The 17,450-nt window shown below is 43.0% G+C and overlaps 1 protein-coding gene across 3 annotated transcripts in view; it reads right to left on the bottom strand.

Annotated features, from left to right (window-relative positions):
- HERC6 (HECT and RLD domain containing E3 ubiquitin protein ligase family member 6) overlaps positions 1-507 on the bottom strand; it is a 76,994-nt gene extending 76,487 nt beyond the window's left edge. Inside the window, exon 1 of one of the 3 annotated variants that reach the window (XM_070263426.1) lies at positions 189-507. The gene's annotated coding sequence lies outside the window, so the exon portion shown is untranslated. The remainder of the gene's footprint in view (positions 1-188) is intronic. The other 2 variants (XM_070263431.1, XM_070263428.1) reach the window with 2 other exon arrangements.
- Between the last annotated feature and the right edge of the window lie 16,943 nt (positions 508-17,450).

Consider the following 17,450-nt stretch of genomic DNA (forward strand, 5'->3'; position numbering starts at 1 on the left):
TAAGTGTGCCTCATAGAAGGGAAGATAAGGCATCAAGATCAATGAGGTGAAGTCTTAAAAGTAGTTACTGATTTTCTGCAGCCTTCTTAGAGAAAATACAGGAAAAGAGACCAGTTTTGCCTAACTTATGTAATTACCATCATTCATTATTCATCCATTCGTTCAATAATTGTATGTCAAGTACTTACGCTGTGTCAGGCACTGGGCCAGCTGTTGGAGATCACCAAAAAAAAAAAAAAAGACAAAGGGAACTCCACTTGGGAAAGCAGGAAGCAACGATCACAGAGTGAAGAGGGCTAGAATGTGGGTGAGCATAGGAAACTAGTACAAGAAGCCCTCTTAACTCGGGGTATTAGAAGTGTGGGAGTCAGGGAGGTTTCCCAGGAAAGATGACATCTAGAGTATCCTTATCTAAATTGGTTGAGTGCACATTTTGTGCATAGAACTATATAAAGGCTGTTCCGACAGAAGGATGTAAATCACACCCATGCACAAGGCCTTGTGAAATAGAGAGGCCTGAACAGGCCTGAGCCATAATTGTGAAATCATATTTATCATACTTACCATTGGCATAGAGAGCTAGGGAAGGCCTAAGACTCAAAGTTGTTCACCCACAGCATCAAGTGGTAGAGGGCAACATAAAAGATTTATGTCAGGACTCCTTCTGTTGTAAGCAAAAGAAAGCTAACTTGAATTAGTTTAAATTAGAAAGAGGATTGATTGTTTTAGCACCTGGAATTTCAGGGCATGAACTTCAGGCAAGGCTTGATCTAGGCACTCAAGTGATATCCTTAGGACATTGTCTTTCTCATCCAACTCTAGGTTCTACTTTCCTCTTTGGTGGCTTCACTCTCAGGTAGCTATGTGGTGACTTCAAGCTACATGATTCCAGTTTAGCCACCCCAACGGAAAGAGTTAATCATGGTGCTGGGATTGACTCCCCCCTCACACACCTGTATTAGAATCACCTGCTTTAAAACAATGATGATCCCCAGACTCTAGGACCAAAACTTCAGTTAATAAGTCTGGAAGAGTTCCAAGAATCTGCACTTTATTTTATTTTTGAGAAAGATTAGCCCTGAGCTAACATCCCCTGCCAATCCTCCTCTTTTTGCCAAGGAAGACTGGCCCTGAGCTAATATCCGTGCCCATCTTCCTCTACTTTATATGTGGGATGCCTGCCACAGCATGGCTTGACAAGCGGTGCATAGGTCTGCACCTGGGATTCCAACTGGTGAACCCTGGGCCGCCTAAGTGGAACGTGAGAACCTAACCACTGTGCCACTGGGCTGGCCCCAGAATCTGCACTTTAAACAAATTCCCTAAAAGAGATCTTATCATACCAAGGTTTGAGAGCAAAGTTCTAGACAATTGCTCCTAAAGGGCAAGGACTGTGTCTGGCTTATCTTTTCATCTTTTGTAGCACCTGGTGCTCAGTACTCAATAAACCTTGAATTGAGCAGCCCGGCTGACTGTACACCAAAAATGTGAATATATTTTCTCAACCTCTGTGAATTGGACAACTTTTTTGTGTATTTGTTTGTTTTTGCACCACCAATATTTAGTCCTACTGCTAAAAGTACTTCAATTTCCTTGTTTCCCTGGGGGAGCTTCTCCCTCCAAGTGTTAAATTATATAGTGCAGATGGAGTTGAATTTACCCCCTGGCTCCAGAAGTGGGAATGTTGTCCAGGCCAGCGTTGGAAGAGGAACAATTCTCCTGGCCACCATGATTTGCTCAGAGGTGTGCACACAATCCAAGCTGGGTTTAGCTGTGTCTTTAGTGTGCCTAAGATCTCTTAGGGGACTTGTTGAAAGCGCAGATTCTGGGAACTCTTCTGGACTTATTAAATGAATTTTGGCCCCAAGGTCTGAGAATCGTCATTGTCTTAAAGCAGGTGATTCTAATACAGGTGATCCCTGAACAATGCTTTGAGAAAGCTGTGTCTAGAAGGTGTTAACACATAATCATACACACGAGAACCCATATTGCAAGGCAGAAGTAGAAATATTGGAGAGTTTCAAATTATGTGCTCCAAGACTTTAGAGCAAGCGGGGCTTAGTCTCGGATGTGAGAGAATAACGAAGATTTGGCGGCCAGAGAGAGAGGTATTCAGGCTTTTCATGGGCAGAAGCAAGAGCCATGCGTTCCAAGTGAGGGAACTGAGCCAGAGCACAGACCTCCAGGGCGCCCAGGAATGCTTTTTAGAGAATAGTCTGAATAGGATAAGAATTGCGTTCTTGCCAATAAGGCTAGAAAAGTAACTTAACCTAATGCACTGAATTGCACACTTAAAAACGGTTAAATGGTAATTTTACTATATTTTGCCACAACTCTAAACAAAGTAAGTTAGACCAGTCGGTGGCGGGATTCTACCAACATTGTAGAACTCTGGTTTGCGTGTGGAAGCTTTGAGAGTTGGAATCCTCTCAACACTTAAAACACAGCCAACGACTTGGGACATAGTCTTTCTCAACAGGAATGATATGCAAATATTTGCTCGCTGCTTTGGCACAGTCATCAGAAAGGACCTGGGGCGCTGGCCTGGGCCGGGGGTTTGGGAGGCCCCCTGCTGTGCCAGCTGTAACCCTTCTTGCAGGGGCCTGGGGGTGGGGGGGCTAGCCGGGGCAGTGGAAAGCACATGGGGGCTCAGAGGAGCAGCTGATTGACCAAATGACGTGGAAGAGTTGGCAATATTTTCAGCACTGTTATGACTCTATCAGTGTAAACTGGCTGAAAGACAACATTCATGGCTGTTTCGGGGCTTGTGTTCCATACAGGATGATTCAGTTGCAGAAAAGCTATAAAGAAGCCTGGGTCTGTCTTTGTATCATATCTTACAGAAATTTCTCTCCTAAAGTTTCACCTTTCCTCTTCTCCAGCCTTTCTACTTGCAAACCACCCACACACACACGCCCCTAGGCACCCAGTTTCCAGGAGTGCACCCTGCTTTCCTCAACACCATAACCTGAATATGTTTCAGGTTGTTCCCTATCTTCCCAAACCAATCCTTCAGCGTCTCCCTTACACACCTACCCAAGATTTTCCCTCACGTCAGCCTGCCTGACAACTCACCAAGAAATGGACCTGATAGGTTAAGATGAGGATTTGCACTTTTAGTGAAGGCGTACGGAGGCATCTGTTGTCCAGAGCGGTAAACATACCCCTGTTGCTGTATTTCCAGGAGAACGATTGATGGGAGAGGAGCTATTTTTGAGAACAGAATCATATCTGACACCACTCATCTCTCAAATCACAGCATGAGGATTTCCACTCACAGATGACATTTGGTACAGCCCCTCCTCAAATATCTTGGCCCAAAAGAGGCAGGATGACTAAATAAAATAACATTCACCAAGAATCCCAAAACACCAGTGATTGCAACCTCATTTCACTAACAAGATCAGCATGCGCTCTGTCTCTAACCTTTTGACTTTTGCACAATCTTTCTTAGAGAGGCAGTGAAATAATGGAATTAAAAAGGTGGAGTAACTAAATGCAATGAGTGTCCTGAATTGGACCCTGGGACAGAAAAAGGACATTAGTGGAAAAATTGGTAAAATCCAAAAGCAGGTTATGCACCAGGTAGAAGAAATAACTGTGTTTGAAATGGAACATCAGAAATAATTATAACTATAAAGTAAAAGAAATGCAATAATCAAAAAGAAAGAAAAAAGGGAAGAAAGTTTGGAAGAGAATACATCCAAGATGTTCATGGCGCTTATATATTGATAGTAAAGTGAATTTTTCAACTTCTGTATTTTATGTTCTCTAGGGTCAACACGCATTTTTTCATAATTAGGAAAAGAAAAAAATAAAATTACAACCTTTACATGCATGTGTTTATCAAATTTTTTGTACATATGACACACGTTCCTATGTGGGTCTTTAAACTTGGGTAAACGGAATTTCAGACTATGGATCAGAAACTATCTTTAGAAAAAATCCTATATTAAAAAAAATAGGCCTCAAGTCCTTGGCTATTGATGCATAATGGGTTTGGTTTCCTTTTCAAAGTTATTTAGAAAAAATATTTAGCTGTGTACAAGGACTGCTTTCCAAAATACTAGAAGTAATGACCAGCAAGATGCTATTTGAATATTCCTGTGAAGTGTCTGAAACCAAACATTTGATAAGTATTCTTGAAAGAACAACTTCAAGCCTCTGCCATTCTCCCCTGTGGTTTCTTTTCTCATCTCCACTAGAATATCCTTGAGACAGAACAAGGCCCAATCAAATCCAATGTCTTAGCTCCTTCATATTCCCAGACTTCTCCTCCTCCTGCCTTCCCCTGGAATTGAAAGCAGGGCTTGATTCTCTCCAGAAAAAATAGGCAGATCTGGAGAGGATTTCACTTCCCCAGGAGGACGCTAGGAAGGAGGGTCACATTCTCAGAGCCCAGGGGACATAAACTGCCGGGCAGGAGAAGGAGGAAGCTCTCAAGAACAGCAGCATGGCTGCAATAGCCCCACGGAGCAAAGGTGAGAGAGATTAGCAGCCAGAGTGAGTGTAAACCCTGGGAAGAGAGAGGGAGTCTAAAGGGATTTGTAGGAAAGTTCAGCTCCGCCTCCAGCACAGCGCTCTACCCTTATTTCCAAACCTCTAATGGAGCAGTGTTAAGATAGACAGCCTGGGTATGAAACTTGAGTCCTCCATATACTGGCTGTGTGGCTCTAGGCAAGTCAATGCACCTCTCTTTTCATTGATTTCTTCATCTGCAAAATGACAACATGGTCATGCCTACTTTATGTGGGTTGTTGTATTAGCAGAATTAATTCTCTTCCACAACCTAAACAATGCCTGAATGTGTTGTAAGAGCTGTGTAGCTATGCATGAGTTACCTATTTTTTTTCTGGGCCCTCATAGTCCAACTGATGCTGCTTTGAATGTACCCTAAGAAGACTCTGGCTCAAATGTAATCTTGTAGAATTTGAGATGCTCTTTCAGTTGTCACCATTATCCACCCAGTCACCCAATCACTCCTTTCTCCCAGTCTTAAGCAGTCATCAAGTTCTGTCACTTCATCTTCTTGAATGTGTCTCAAATCCACCCTCTCCTCTCCAATACCTTAGGTGACTCATTGACTCTTGCTTAGATGGCTGCAAGAGCTACCAACTTGTTCTTTCCTTCTTCAGGATCTCCTAGCCTTGATGTCCTTTAAAATGGTGCTAGAGATTCTCTAAAATACAGATCCGTATGCATTGATCCCAGCTTAAACCCCTCTGAGTACAGTCAATAGTCACTCTTTGTTTCCAACTCAACCTCCGATCCTTCAGTCCTGCTATTTCCCGTCTACTTGCATCAACTTTTGCCAGAATGCACCTTGCGCTGGCATGACTCCAGGCCTTTCCAGATGTTCTTTCCTTTCTCTGGATTGATCTTCCTATTATTCCGTAATTAATGAGTTGCTATGTACCTTCAAAACACAAATAAAAAGTGTTCACTTCTGTGAGGTTGTTCACAGCAACCCCAGACAGTTAGTCTTCTCCTGTCTGTTTCCATTTTACTTGGTACAAAAACCCTGCCTTTGCACATAACAGGTTGTGCTGGAATTACGTGTTTATGGTCTTTCTTTCTCAATAGACTATGATCTACTCAATGACAGAGATTGCGTCTAACTCTTTGTTTGCCCAGAACCATGCTCATCTGCAGTGTATCAAAGATGTTTAATGACAGTATGATGAGTGGATGAATTAATAAATGAATGAACCACTATAACACCTCAGGCGACATCTACCTTGGGAAGTAACTAAATACAGTAAAGGAGAGTAAAGGAGAGGCAAATAGCGTACAGTCTCCACCACTGTAGCCCCAAGACTTTGGGCAAATGTCTTACTCTCTTTGTGCCTCAGTTTCCTCATCTGCAAAATGGCAACAATAATACCTTTATGGTTGTGTGGAGATTAAATTAATTAATAAATATAAAGTGCATAGAAGAGTGCCTGGCATATACTAATCACTCTATATGTTTTAGTTATTATTGTTGTTCATGGAGAGAAAATCGCTGTAAACTCCATGAGAGATAAGGACTATGCTTTGACTTACCATTTAATTCCTAACACCTGCTACAGTGCTTCATATAGAATAGGCACTCAGGAAAGATTTTTGAATGAATATCAAAATAGTAAAAAAGAGAACAAAAGAGAAGAGAATGAAAAAAACCCAAACAAGGTGAATGTGGATGCATTTGGCACAAAGGACAAAGATGCTGCTAAGTCCCCTTAGGTCCTCACCACTGGGCTGGATGATGAGGTGGACTTGGAGTTCCCGAATCTTTCATTTCACCCTCCTAGGAACTTTGACTCCACCCACCTCTCTAAAGGGTCACTGTACAGGGGGAGTGATTTAATGATAAGACATTAAGAGCCAGGAAAGCCTGCTTTTTCTTCTGCAGCCCACGAACTCAAGACCTGCTGAAGCCACTTTTTCTGGTCCTCAGCTTGATCTATAAAAACCAAAGTCTACATGCTTGCATGCCGACCTGCAACCAGACTATACGATCATGGCTTCAACAATCATTTGTCATCTGCACTCCAGGAACAGAGTCAAAATGAGCCATGGAAGAGTGATGTCTTAGTCAGTTTATGCTGCTATAATGAATTCCCATAGACTGGGTGGTTTATCAACAACAGAAATTCATTTCTCACAGTTCTGGAGGCTGGAAGTCTGAGATCAGGGTGCCAGCATGGTTGGGTTCTGGTGAAGGCCCTCTTCTAGGTTCTAGACTGCTCACTTCTCACTGTATCCTCACATGGCAGGAGGAGAGCCAGCTCTCTGGCCTCTTCTTAGAAGGGCACTAATCTCATCAAGAGGGCTCCACCCTCATGATCTAATTACCTCCCAAATGCCCCATCTCCAAATACCATCACATTATGATTAGCGTTTCAATACATGATTTGGGGAGTGAAAGTGGAGGAGGGGGAACACCAACATTCAGTCCATTACAAGTGATCTGCTGCTGTTGTTTTTTTTTAAAGATTGGCACCTGAGCTAGCAACTGTTGCCAATCTTCTTTTTTTCCCCTCAGTACATAGTTGTATATTTTTAGTTGTGGGTCCTTCTAGTTGTGGCGTGTGGGAAGCCACCTCAACATGGCCTGATGAGCGGTGCCATGTCCGCACCCAGGATCTGAAGCAGCAAAACCCTGGGCTGCCAAAGCGGAGCGCGTGAACTTAACCACTCGGCCACGGGGCCAGCCCCCGTGCTCTGCTTCTTCATGTAAGGGGGACGAAATTTTACCTCTCCTCATCTTGGGTTTTCAGCTGGGGTTCTTTAACAAAAAGACAGATTAATAAGAAAAACAGTTTATTAACGCATACAGTGCACATTATGTGGGAAAAACTTAGAATCAAGAGTAAGTCAAAGTGGTGGCTTAGAACTCTGGCTTATATAGTATGTTCAACAAAGAAGAATAAATTTGTAGAGAAATCACTGGACAAAGGAAAGTGGTTTTAGGCTTCCAAGTGTGGCAAACTGTGGGAAGGTAAATATGTGGGAAGAAACTAAGGGAGTAAGGTTTGTCTGATGCTATCACTGGGCTGATAAGAATCTGTCTCCAGAAAAAGGAGAATTTAAATCCTGCCTCTAGGCAGAAAAGGGGGCAGGTAGAGAGAGGTTTTCTGTGTTCAGTGCTTCTTAATTGCTTTAAGCTCAAAATAATTTTTATGTGAAAGAGGTATGTTTTCGAGTGGCATAGTCTGATCTCCTTCATTTACTGTCCAAAAAAGCCTAGGGAAGGAGAAAACTGAATAGGAAGCATTATTTTATCTTAGTCCACTAGTTTGAAACCCAAACCAGAAAAAGAAAGCAAAGAGGGTTTGTAACCAGATTATAAACACCATGAGGAAATTGTCAAAGTATAATTTCCAAAAAGTTAAAAATATGATTCTCATGCAAATATATAATGAACACATGCCAAAGAGTTTATTCAACTAATTAATTAATAGGGAGCCATCAAGATGGTAAGACTGGCTCCGATTTAATAAAGAAATGTTAGAATAAGATTGCTAGGTTAGATAGAAAACTGGTTAATGTTCCTCAACCCAATTAATTGTAACCTTTGAGTTTATAGCTTTTGTTGACGAAAATAATCCATAACCAATCTATAAATGAAAATTTGGGTGAGTTTATTCTGAGCTGAAATCTGAGGACCATGGCCTGGGGTCTCTCTTCCCGAAGGAAGAAAGGGCACCAAAGAAGTGGGGTGCACAGAGTGGTTATATACCCCCATACAGGACGTTTCACATGTGATTGAAATGTCCCTCCCACAATAGTCACAAGATTGCCCTATCGGCACAGTGCTTGATGGACACAGCAGGTAGTGGGTCTGCTATCTCAGAGGGCGTAGCAGGAGGCAAGCCTATTGTCTCAAGCTGTGTGGTCACAGGTGAGCGCGAAATCAGTTCCCAGCCTAAGGAAAGATGCTTAATCCTTAAGGAAATGCCAACGTTGGGAGGGGGAGGGAAGTTGCACCTTTATCTCAAGGGCCTTTGTTCTTGCCATAGACAATATCTAAAGCAGATATCCAATGCAAGCTCAACAGCCACGGTCAGGCCCTTTTGGAAAGACAAGGTCAGGCCGAATTAGGTTTACACCAAATGGCTTCCTCATATTCTCCAATATATCCTATTGCTTGCCATTTTTATTTGTCACTCTTCTATTGCATAAAAATTACTTGCATCTTTATGGGAAAAAAACATGTAACTTCAGGGGCTGGCTGGCCCAGTGGCCTAGCAGTTAAGTTTGCACTTTCTGCTTCGGCGGCCCGGGGTTCACCGGTTCGGATCTTGGGCACTGACCCATACACCACTTATGAAGCCATGCTGTGGCACGCATCCCACATATAAAGTAAAGGAAGATGGGCATGGATGTTAGCTCAGGGCCAATTTTCTTCAGCAAAAAGAGGAGGACTGGCAGTGGATGTTAGCTCAGGGCTAATCTTCCTCAAAAAAAAAAAAAAGTAACTTCACTAAGATTGGGACCTTAAACAAGAGTAAACGGTGATTTGAACAAGGTATATTCCTCTTAGATTATTAAATAACCCTTGGATGGGCCAGATAGACAATGTCCTCCCATGATATTGTAAAGACATGCCATCCACATTTTTGCTTTATTTCCAAGTGTTAAATAATATTTCTTAATAGGAAGTATTTTATTCTATTTTCTTCACTGCTGTGTTACTAGCACCCAGAATAGTGCTTCAAAGTAGTAGGCTGTTGATAAATAGTTGGTGAATGAATGAATGGCTATGTTCTTAAGAAAGCTTTTGTTAATTGGTTGTTTGTAACTCAGAATGAATTTTCCTTTAAAGCAACGCTAGAAATTATAGTAGCTAGTTCTCTGGTCAGCCCACAAATCTTTCCAACCTGCAATGGCACCAAGAGAGGCTGGCAGCCAAGGCAGGAATGTTTTTCCGCCTGTAACAGAAAATCCAAAATGATAGTGGCTCAAACAAGAGAGAAGTTCATTTCTCTCGTACATCAGAAAAGTCTGGAGATGGGCAGCGTTGCTGTGGAGGCTCCACGGTCATCAGAGCCAGGCCCTTTCTTGTCTTTCTGCCCCAGCATCTCAGCACACGAATACCAACCTCATAATCACCCTGGAGTCCAAGTTACAGGGAACATCCACTTTCTGATTTTCCTAGGCTCTCATTCTAGGAGCCAGGGCTGGTGTTCTGGACTGGAAGGGTGGAAGGTGGTAAATAAATAGCCACAGTGCTGGGGCATCCTACTGTCTCCAGGAATCTTACCATCCTCTTTCTCTAAACTCTCCCAGGCTGGTCAATGAAGACCAATCTGAGCCACCAGGCAAGCTGAGAGGTCATGTGAATGTTGGGTGTGAGTCAGAGAAGGAAGGATGAAGAAAGGAAGCAAAATTCTCAGTGGCAGCAGGGATGTGGAAGGTCCCCAAACACCAGCGTAGCTGTTACTAGGAGCTGTTTGGCTGTAAGAGCTGTACATTAATCTGTCATTTGCCTGTTTAGCATTGTATCAGTCAGGATCCCAACAGAAAGCAGGTTACACTCAAGTTAGAATGCTTTTTTTCCCCCAGCTAGACTATCTACAGAGCTGTGAGTAAGGTGTAGAGTAACCATAAGACATACAGCCCTAACCTGGGGTTGGCAGCCACAGGGCAGTTAACATCCCTAAGCCTGAAGGGAGGAATGGAGGGAGTGCTTATCAGAAGGGAATGAAAGGACTGCCTTGAAAAGAACCGTGACCTTGGGCCAAAGGACACAGTAACAAGAGAGTTAATACCCATATTCTCTTCTGTTCCATTTCTCCTAGGAGTCTGCCTTGGATGAATCCAACTGAAAACAGAGGGCAAGGGAATCCTTTGGTGTGGTCCATCCAGGTGAGCCTCCTGGGACAGGGGAGGGTAGAGAGTCGATTTAGATGGACAAACAAATATACAGATACACAGCAAGTCACAGAAACCGATATGCAGCAAGAACATTGAAATTAAACTGCGAAGAAAGGAGTAACATAAAATCCCTTCCATTTGTACTCCTTTCGTGTTCATAGTTTACCTTCACTTACTCGTTTGGTTCATGTGTTATTTAGAACTATGTTGTTTAACCTCCATGTATTTTGGGATTTTCCAGTTATCGAGAAAATATTCAGATTTTTAAAATTCCATAATGTACATATATGCTGTAGGAAAGCTTGCAATATTGGCACATATTCTAGTTATTAATGGGCAGAACATAAACAGCTTTTAACTATAAGATTTCAAGGGAGGCATAATGAGTAAAGCATAGAGGTTAGGGTTAACTGATTATGCTGATATATGAGTGTATTAGTCAGAGTGAACCCTGACTAGCATAATCAGTTAACCCTAACTACCTTTATGCATTACTCCCTCTCGCCATATATATATATATATATATATATATATATAAAGATTATGTAGATATATCTAGAGATTTCTTATAAGGTATTATCTCATGTGATTGTGGAGGCTGAGAAGTCCCACCATCTGTCATCTGCAAGCTGGAGACCCAGCAAAGCCAGGATGTAGATCAAAGGCCTGAGAGCCAGAGAGCCGATGGTGTAGATTCCAGTCCAGGTCTGAAAGCCTGCGAACCAGGAGAGCTGAGGTCGGGAGAGGATTGATGCCCCAGCTCAAGTACTCAAACATAGGTAGTTTAACGTCCTCACCTTTTTGTTCTATTCGGACCACCCACGTTAGGGAGGGCAGCTGCTTTACTCAGTCCATCAATTCAAATGCTAATCTCTTCTGGAAACATCCAGAAAGAATGTTTCACCAGCTATCTGGACATCCTGTGGCCTAATCAAGTTGACACAAAATTAACCGTGTCACGATTGGTTATCTATTGCTACATAGCAAATCACTCCAAAACTTAGTTGCTTGAAGTAACAACAAGCAATTATTAGTTCACGTAGTTTCGAAGGGCCAGGAATTTGGGAGCAGCTTAGCTGGGTGGTTCTGCTTGAGATCTGTCATGAGATTGCAGTCATGATGTCTGCCAGAGTCGCAGTCACATGATGGCTTGACTGGGGCTGAAGGATCTCTTCTAAGAAGGTTCACTCCCATGGCTGGTAAGCAGTTGCTGTAGGAGGCTTCAGCTCTTCATATACACCTGTGAGAGTGTCCTCATGACCTTGCAGCTGGTGTCCCCCAGAGCCAGTGATCCAAGGCAAGAACCTCAAGGTGACCCAGCCTTGGAGGCCACCCTCCATCATTTCTGCAATGTGAATATCAAGAGATAAGAACCATTGGGGGCTACTTTGGAAGCTAGCTACTACAGCTAATGACAGAATGAACACGAAAGGAGTACAAATGGAAGGGATTTTATGTTACTCCTTTCTTCGCAGTTTAATTTCAATGTTCTTGCTGCATATCGGTTTCTGTGACTTGCTGTGTATCTGTATATTTGTTTGTCCATCTAAATCGACTCTCTACCCTCCCCTGTCCCAGGAGGCTCACCTGGATGGACCACACCAAAGGATTCCCTTGCCCTCTGTTTTCAGTTGGATTCATCCAAGGCAGACTCCTAGGAGAAATGGAACAGAAGAGAATATGGGTATTAACTCTCTTGTTACTGTGTCCTTTGGCCCAAGGTCACGGTTCTTTTCAAGGCAGCCCTTTCATTCCCTTCTGATAAGCACTCCCTCCTTTCCTCCCTTCAGGCTTAGGGATGTTAACTGCCCTGTGGCTGCCAACCCCAGGTTAGGGCTGTATGTCTTATGGTTACTCTATACCTTACTCACAGCTCTGTAGATAGTCTAGCTGGGGGAAAAAAAGCATTCTAACTTGAGTGTAACCTGCTTTCTGTTGGGATCCTGACTGATACAATGCTAAACAGGCAAATGATAGATTAATGTACAGCTGACTTTTCCTTGTATCCCCACACAGCAGAGAGAGGGAAACCTGCCTCCACTCGGGTTGTTACCTATTCCTCTGAGCAGCCAGCTACAAATTAAGGTTCCCATGACCCATACTCCCAGGTTTGATAACTTCCTAGAATGGCTCATAGAACTCAGAAAAATAGTTTTGCTACTGGTGCTGGTTAATTATAAAGGATACAATTCAGGAGTAGCCAAATAGAAGAGACGCAAAAGGCCAGGTAGGAGGGAAGTGGCTTACACCGCCTCCCTGGGATGGGCCACCCTCCCAGCACCTCCTTGTATTCACCAATCCAGAAACTCCAGGAACTCATACACAGCCATGATTGATCATTGGCCATTGGTGATTAACTCAATCTCCAGCCTCTCTCCCCTCCCTGGAGATTGGAAATAGAACTGAAATTTCCAAACCTCTAATCAAGTCTTGGTCTTTCTGGTGACCAGCTCCTATCCTGAAGCCATCAAGGGGCTCACCAAAAGTCACTTCATTATAACAAAAGATACTCTAAACAGTCAGGAAATTCCAAGGGATTTAGGAACTCTGTATTCAGAACTGGGGACAAAGACTAAACATATATATATTTCTTATTGTATCACAGATAGGATTGAAGAGGAGTAGAAGAAAGATAACAGATTCCAGGTTGGTTATCAATTCAGTTTAATTCATTTCCCACACTAATAAACACTACCGATGTGCAAGCTATTCTAAGCCCACAGAGAAACTTCAAGAAGCTTGCAATCACAACATACGTGAGAGGAATCGAGACTCCTAAAACTGCGAAATACTAGAAGCAAGAATTGTTTGATATTTTGTTGTCTCTAGGGCCTAGCAAATGTCCAGCACAGCAGCTGCTCCATAAACATTTGCTCAACATAACTGAATTGAGGTAAGAAAGTAACTACAAGATCCAGCAGAAAATAGAAAGTGACACAAAGGGACTGACATGTCCTGCTATTGCTGTCTACATCAGTCCTTGAGTTGAAATAGGGGCAGAAGATGGAAAAAGTGGGGGAAAATGTGAAAGAAATGAAGAGAGATGAAAGGAAAGACATTAAAAATAGAACAAGGGGACCAGTGGTAAAATGAAGAAAATCCAAAGGGTAAAAACCAGTAGAAACTTGCCATGGGGATTTGAAATTTTTAAAAGCACTCACCTAATGGTACTCAAGCTGAGCTCTTTCTGCACTAACCATTAAGGATGCAGTGGATCTGAGACTTTTCATCAGCCTACTATTATGTGCCACACAATGTGTGAAGTAAAGAACAGCCAACATTGAAGGGTATAACAGGCCAAAATAGGGGCCAGCCCCATGGCATAGTGGTTAAATCCAGTGCACTCCACTTTGGTGGCCCAGGTTTGTGGGTTTGGATCCCGGGCTCAGACCTACACCACTTGCAAGCCATGCTGTGGCGGTGTCCCACATACAAAATAGAGGAAGATTGACACAGATGTTAGCTCAGTGACAATCTTCCTCAGGCAACAAAAAGAGGAAGAGTGGGAACAGATGTTAGCTCAGAGTGAATCTTCCTCACCAAAAAGAAAAGAAAAGGCCAAAATAGCAGAAGAGGAAAACAACAGGAACCATTCCATGAAGTGAGAACAGAAGTATTTAGGTTAATTAAGTTTGATTTTCTCTTCTGCTTCCATGACTCAGAGATGGAGTCACTATTGTCCTTTGGAATTTCCTGATGGTGGCCTGCTTCACATGGTTTTGCTTGGCGCAATTTCCCACAGGACAGTCCTCAATGCAGCAAAGGCTTTGCAAGGAAACAGAGGATTCTTTGTTCGTTCTTTCACTCATTCATTTAACAAATACATATTGAGCAATTGGCCTCTGCACCAGGTGCTGGAGATATTACAACTTAAACAAAGATCCACCTCCCATGTACCTGTTAGTCTGGGGTATGACAGACAGAAATAAACGAATGAATGAGTTAACATCTGAGGTACTGATAAGTGCTCTGAAGACAGGGTGGCTGAGGGTTGGATGGTGCGGGAGAGCTATTTTAGGCAAGTGATCAGGGAAGACTCCTCTCACACATTGCTGCGTGTTTGGAGACCTGATGGAGTGAGAGAGTGGTCCCTCGAGCTGTCTCTGGTGGAGGCCAGGGTGGTGGAGCAGAGGTGCCCTGGGGAGAGTGGAAGACGAGGTCAAAGTGGGAGCCAGGAATAGGTATATGACATCATTTCCATTATCACAACACATTTTCTATACCCGGCTTCCTTTCTGTTTTATATGATAGGCTTGAGCTTTTCAGCCATGAAATGCTATGTTTGTAATTCCTCCAACAAGCTGTATTTGGAAGAGATGACTTGCATTTCCCAAGGAAGTCTGGCCCTCTAAATTATGTGTCACAGATTCAGATTTTTAAAAAATGTATTCTTTTAGGAAAAGGCATTCAAAGTTGTATAGTAGCTACCACACGGCCTAGCAATTCTGCTCGTGGGTATATACGCAAAATAATGAAAACACAGGTCTACACAAAAACTTGTACATGAATGTTCATAGCAACATTATTCATAATAGCCAAAAAGTAGAAACAACCCAAATGTCCATCACCCGATGAAGGAATAAACAAAAGATGGTGTCTACCATCTTAACAAGTTGAAAATGCAAAATAGAACTTCACAAAACATAGGTGTAGGTGATCATTTGTCTGCAATAAGTGTCAAAAATATTCCCACAGAGAGTAGCCTCAGGGCAGCCCTTCCTCTTCCACAGCAGCAGGCTTCCAAGAGGCAGGGCATGCAAGCAGCCAATCCTCCAAAAGGCTAGGATATGAGACAAAGTTGCTGCCATGTATTTTATTGGTCGAAGCAGTCAGGCCAGCCAGATTCAAGACCATACAGAAGCAGACTCCACCTCTTGAGAGGGCAATAGCATGTGAGTACAGGAAAGGAAGCATTGCAGATAAGCTGTTATAAAGATGGAATGGGTTGGGGAACGAGAAAGCAGATTTAAAATGTCAGAAGCCACTCACAGCTCAAGATTAATCTATAATTAAAGTAATTAAAATTCAGACATGATACACTATCGTGGATTGAATTGTTGGTCTCAATTCTTCACCCCTCCCTGCTTGCACAGACTTGTCTGATATCAGCACAGTAGTCTTCCCTGTCCCTTGAGTGGGGCTTAGACACATGTATTATTTATCTATTGTTGCATACAAAACCGTCCCCAAACTTAGTGGCTTAAAACAACTATATAACAGTTCTGTGGGGCTGGATAGGGGCGCTCTCGCTGCTCTGACCTGGGCTTGCTCATGAAGTTACATTCAGCTAGAGGGGCAGCTTAGGGGCTGAGCTAGGGCAGTTGGGATGGCTGGGCCTCTCTCCATGTGGGCTTTCAGCCTCAAACAGGTTAAGCCCAGCTGGGCCTCTTCGTGGTCATGTGGTGGCTGCAGCATCGCAAGAGGGTGAGGGCAGAACTGCAAGGCCATTTGAGACTAGGGTTCATGAGTCACAAAACTTCACTTCTACCACCTTGTCTTGATCAAAGCAAGTCATGAGCCCATGTTTAAGTGGTAGAGGATATGTATGGGAAATAAACTCCACCTCTTGATAGAAGGAGCTGAAAATAATTTATGGTCATCTTGAATCTACCACTCCAGGTGACTTGCTTTGGCCAATGGCGTATCGACAACGGTGACAATGTTCCACTTCCAAATCTAGGCCTGAAAAATCCTTGAGTGTTTCCTCCTCTTGTTCTTCCATCATCATGATGGGCCTGATCCTCTTCCTTTTCCCAGTTTCTAAATTCTGCAAGATCCCAGGGCTCTGACCTCCAGCCTCCTCTCTTCTCCATCCATCTCACTCCCTGGGCGATCTCATTCTCATGGCTTTAAATTCCATGTACACACTGATGACTCCCGAATTTCTGTCTCCTGCCTTGACTTCTGCCTGGAACAACAGATGACTGGATCTAAGTACCTACGGCGAATCTTCATTGGATGCTCACTAGGCATCACAAACACCCCCCAAGTGAGACCCGATTCTCCTCCAGCTCCACCTGGAGGATTTTCACAAGCTTCCACTCATCCCCTTGTTACTACTCTTGCCCCTTGCAGGTTATTCTCTGTGAGCCTGCAAGGTGAGCGACCCCTTCCCATCACGATCCATTTTTGATGTTCCTCTGCTCTCCCCTCAGGTCTTCTCAACAATGAGAATAACTTCCAAATATCTTATCTTGGTCTCTAATGCCTTACAGATTCTGGCTTCTCTCTGACCTCATTTCTGCTTAATTTCACTCATTAACTATGTTCCTGTCATGCTGGCTTCCTTGCTACTCTGCTGCAGGGCCTTTGTGCCCACCCTTTCCCCTGCTTGGAATACTTTTCCCCCAAATATATGCATGGTCTGTTCCCTCCCTTCATTATGGTTTCTGCCCCAAAATGCCCCTCACTCCAAGAGGCTTTCCCTGGCTTCCTAACCTCAAATACCACATATTCCCTGCTCTATCCCATTATTCATCATTATTTTTCTACCCACTATTTATTGTTATAGATATCAAAGAGTATATTTATGTATTTTTTTTTTTCTGTTCCTTTTTCTAGAGTGTATATTCCACGAGAGCATAAATTTTGTCTGTTTAGTTCACTGCTGTATCCCCAGCTCCTAGAATAGTTTCTGGTACCTAGAAGGATGCCTTAAATAAATATTATCTAAATGAATGAACAGCCATTTATTGAACAAATAAAGAGAGAGAGTTTTAATAGAGGAGAGGAGAAAGAAGAGAGACATTTTGTGAGCAGGAGACAATGTCAGGGACAAGCAAGCCCGGAAGAAGGTAGGGTGTTCCATGCAATGTCAGGGAATAATAAAAATTCCTAACATTTACTAGGTTATCTAAAGCCAAGAACAACTGTAGATATTTTACACATGCCAGCTTGTTTAATCCTCCCACAAAGCATGATTTGAGAAATACTACCCTACCGTCTCCATTTACATGTGAGGAAACTAAGCAAGGGACAGTTAAGAAACTGGCCCAACCGACAAGCATGTGAAAAGATTTCAACAACCCTAATCATCAGGGAAATGCAAATCAAAACTACCATGAGATATCACCTTACACCTGTCAGAA

The sequence above is a fragment of the Equus caballus genome, chromosome 3 (assembly GCF_041296265.1).
Source record: "Equus caballus isolate H_3958 breed thoroughbred chromosome 3, TB-T2T, whole genome shotgun sequence".
Lineage (NCBI taxonomy): Eukaryota > Metazoa > Chordata > Mammalia > Perissodactyla > Equidae > Equus > Equus caballus.